Source organism: Python bivittatus, unplaced genomic scaffold (assembly GCF_059951505.1).
Source record: "Python bivittatus isolate LINGU-HERP-01145 unplaced genomic scaffold, Pbiv_v1 ctg000080_np1212, whole genome shotgun sequence".
Lineage (NCBI taxonomy): Eukaryota > Metazoa > Chordata > Lepidosauria > Squamata > Pythonidae > Python > Python bivittatus.
In genome coordinates, this window is record NW_028277035.1 from 40,250,194 (window position 1) to 40,254,701 (window position 4,508).

The 4,508-nt window shown below is 49.6% G+C and overlaps 1 pseudogene; it reads right to left on the reverse strand.

Moving 5' to 3' along the window:
• Window positions 1-2,231: 2,231 nt before the first annotated feature.
• LOC148216676 (uncharacterized) lies at window positions 2,232-3,262 on the reverse strand (annotated as a pseudogene).
• Between the last annotated feature and the right edge of the window lie 1,246 nt (window positions 3,263-4,508).

Consider the following 4,508-nt stretch of genomic DNA (forward strand, 5'->3'; position numbering starts at 1 on the left):
GCACTTACAGTTGACACAAAGATGGGAAGGGTAGCAAATTCCTTAGAGACAGAATCAAAATTCAGTGGGAACTTGACAAGCAGAAACAATGGGTCGAAACCAGCAACATGTATCCCAATGGGGACAAATGCAAAGTTCTAGATTTGGATTAGAAAAATAAAAGGTATGTGTATGGGGAGGGGATGATATTGCACAGCAGTACATGCAAGAAGGATATAGGTGTTGTGATAGACCGGAGGTGAACATGATCCAACAGTGTGATGCAGCTATAAAAAGAGAAATATAATCCCATGAAGTATACTGCCAGGATCAAGAGAAGACATTGTTCCTCTCTGTGGGTCAGCCAACATCTGGAATATCCAGTTCTAGGTGTGGTGCTTTAGAAAGTATAAGCAACATCTGCAAGAAAGCTCAAAACAAGAGAGATGGAGTTGTGGCATCCTAATTGAAGCCCTGCCCATTTTGTACGTGTGTCAAAGTCTCAGACATGTACAAAGGGGTGGGGCTTCAATCACGATATTACAACTGCTGTCTTGCTTGTTCTGATCCACCAAGAACACCCTGGAAAGGACATTGACAAACTGCAGCATTTATAGAGGAGGAAAAAAAATGATGGCAAGGGGCCTGGAAAGAAAAATCAGTGAGGGATAGTTGGAGTAAAGGATATGTTTAGCCTGGAGAAGACTGTGAAGAGACATGATAGTTGTCTTCTGAAGGGCTGTTACATGGAAGGCAGGGCAGAATAGTTGTTCAGAGTTGCTCCAGAAAGCAGGGCAAAAACCAATGGTTTGAAATTACAAGCAAGTGCATTTTTGCTGGATGTGGGGGAAAAAAGTCATAATAGAAAGAGTTACCTGCCTTGCAAGGTAGTCCAGACAAGAAGCACACCCAGAAGAACTAGCTCTACTTTATTGTAAGGTTACACTGCAAGTCTGAAAGTGCATTTCTCCCCTGCGTCTTTGCAGCCCAAGAAACTAGGGAGGCTCCCTTCTGAGACATTTGTCATGCCCACATTCCTGCTGTGGGCTCAGCTGCCCCTTAACTGACCACTGCCCTGGTTGCGGCTCTTCTCCTGTCTCCGGAGATAATTCCCACATACCATTACAGCTGTTCCCCCCAGCTGCCATTCAGATGTTTGGCAGGTTGTGGAGAACTACTTGTATGTCAGCCCCACTAGGTAGGCCTGACCAGGAGATCAACTCCACAGGAAGGCTAAAATTAGTTTTATTGCAATGTACTACAATAACAGAATCTTACAGGTCTGTGCTGTACCTCCTCCTCTTTCTTATAACTCCAGTGTTGTCCAAACTTGGCCACTTTAAGATGAGTGGACTTCAACTCCCAGAATTCCCCAGCCAGCCATGCCATGCTGGCTGGGGAATTCTGGGAGTTGAAGTCCACTCATCTTAAAGTGGCCAAGTTTGGACAACACTGTTGTAACTCAGTGAATTAGAGAGGCATCTGTCTGAGCTGCTTCTGAGTGTTATCTGGCCATTCTGGATTTAAAAAATGCTTCAGCCCCTTTTGTCTAGGCAACGGCTTCTGCATACCTCTGTCAAGGCCACATTCCTTACTCTCTACGTTGTAAGTGGAGCTGCTCCCTGTTTTGCTCTTTCTTACTAGAAGTGATGGAGGAGGGTATAGAAGCAGGATCCTAGGGGAGGGAAGTGTGACTGCATCTGCCTGAAGTGGCCAATAGGTGCTTGGTTATCCCCCCCCCCCAAAGGCCATCTGACTGTACTATCAAGGGAATACAGTGAAGCATGTCAAAATATACTCACCTTGAAACTACCTACCAGCTGAAGGGGGAAATTGTTACTTAAAAAGTGATCTAGCCATCTTGCAAAACCATACAGTCCTGGAATAGAAATCAGATTAAGGTAATATCATGAAGACAGCAGTGCACGAAACAAACCACAATGATGCCCCAACATGTAAATATTTGCATGCAAGTACTTAGGGGCAACATTCCTATGACTACAGCATCCCATTGCAAGAGGTATCATTTGCCCACAGGCATTACACACACCACCTCCCCTGAGAACGTCCATGCATGGGGATATGGCAGAAAAAAGGTCTACCCAGGCCATGTTTGAACCATGGTTAGCTTAGATGGCTTTAGCCAAACAGGAGCAAACAAGTTGAAAGGCTTCCTGCACACTTAGGTATATGCTATTCGTTGATCACAGGCACTTGCCTTAGTTTCCAAAACAGGATGACCGGGAGAAGCGTCAGGTGAGTGGAAACGGGCCCCCACTTGCTCCTGCGCCCGATCTCGCGGGGTGAAGGCGCGCCAGCCCTTCCTCCATTTCCTCCAAAGGCGAGCTTGGCAAAGCGGGATTCCTGGCATAGGCGACAGAGGAAAGTCCCCGTGGCACGGCGTGCAGAGGGGGTGGGGCAGGCGCGAGAAACACCCGGCCGCTGGACGCTGTTCCCCCAGGCCTGCCAGCACGCGCGCGTATTCCCCCCCCCCCACACACACACACTGAGGAAAGGCGCAGCACGTGGGAAGCTATAAGGTGGGCTTTTCTACTGGATTTGTTGCTGCTGCTGGTGTGGTTGCCGTGCCGCCGCCGAGGCGAGCTTGGCGTTAATGCCGCTACTGTTGCCGCTGCCAGCGCCGTCTCTTTTGCTGGACTCTGCCAGGAATCCCGCAGACAGGAAGCGAGGAGAGTGCCGCTGAGGCGCGGGGAGGGGAGTGCAGCGCGCCCGGGGAAGCCCGGCAGCGGCAAGCCAAGCCAGGGAGAGGAAGGTGACAGCGAAAGCGGGAATTTCCTTCTTTTCTTAGACTGCCGGCCAGCCAAGCGGCTGCCGCAGCAGCACGGCGGGTCCAGGTGTGCTCTCCACAGCGATGCTTCGCCGGGCAAGGCAGCAACCTCCGGCTGAGTCCAGCATGCGCTGAGTGCCGAAAGCGGGGAGGACTTCTGACGGGCAGCAGCCTCCGGCTGGGCTCCCGCTCCCTCGAGGATGCCCCGTCCTCAACGGGCGTGAGAGGGCTTCTCCCGGGAGCTACCAAAGAGAGGCCCCCGAGCTTGGCCGCCTCCTTGCGCGAGCTGCCTGGCGCCGCTGGCCCCGCAGCAGGAGGCACCATGATCTCCTAACAGGCTTGCTCGACTCCCGCTCGCTCGCGAGCTTTCACGCTCTTCTCCCCCCGCCCGTCCGCCCGCCCGCTCTCCATGGAATTACGCGGCTGGAAGTGGCGCTGCTGAAGAACTCGCGTTGCTCGGCGAGTGCCAGCCCCCAAAGGGCGCGTTTGTTCCATCCTGGACACAGTTTGGAGGAGAGCCGCTCGAGTTGAAAAAACCTCGAACAACTGGGGTGGGGTGAGTAGCCCGGCTCGCTAGACTAATCTGGAAATAAGTTGAAGCGTTTGAGATCAGGTGGAAAGAAAGAAAAGGCGCGATCAAGTTTCTTACGGTCGTCTGTAATGAAGGAGACAATTAGATGCTAAATTCTCCAGCCATCTCATTGCTTTTGAAAAAGCCAGTGATTTTACATTTCTTGGAGTTTACAACCTTTCAAGCTTTGCACCTTCTGCTTTCGGTACCATGTCTGGAGGACAGCAGATGCTGTCTTTTTGTGTGTGTATGTGTGTGGGGGGCGGTTCTTAGTGTTGTGTGTGTGTGTGTGCGCGCGCGCGCGCGCAAGGCGCGCGTCTTTGCGCGCGGTAATGTAGCTTCCTGATTTGCATTCCAAAAGGGAAAATCGGCTCTCGTAATGGGAGATGGGATGTTGTAATTTTTTTGGCACATGTTATCTTTTGGCACTTGCAAACAAACCATCTTTCTCTTTGCCCAGTTTGCCTTAACGATCGGGAATACTTGTCACGGGCTAAAACGGTCTTCATGGGTTTTAAATGTCAGTTAAACTAGAGGCAACGTGCATAGTAGAATCCAAGTAAAAAAAGGAGGTCACTGCAAGTAAATGAAGGTTGTCTTAGGACAAATCAAGTGCCCAGTGAAAAATCATAGTGAATGAGTCTTGCTACTTGTGTCTTTTTCCTCAAATAAGGCTTAATCCACACGAATGGATCCAGACTGGGTTTTTGGTTCATACTATTCAACAGGTGGGGGATTTCATATATGAACAAAAAAGCTGGGTTTCCAATTATTTGAAGCTTGTCCTAGTTTCACGCTGCCCATAGAAGGGGCAAAAAGAATAGCATGACCTGTCTTTTCAACCATGTTCACATGTTGCTGGCCGGAGATGTCACTTTCTTGATGGTGCACTGCTGTGAAACAGTAAATTCCCAGCTGAATCACTTTAAATGTCCTGGAAGGGTGGCATGAACTTGGGGGAAGCTGACATGCCATTTTGACTGAACGGATGGAAGATTTAAATATGGGGATTTCATAAGTATGTACCTCTCTGCGAGCATTTCTCTTGCTTTCAGAGAAATGTTTTGCAGCAATCCTTCTGGGAAAATAATAGCCTTTCAGTCACAAAATCTCTCAACCATGAATTATACAGCACGGGATTGCTAGGTAGCCTTCTCAATAACACACTTA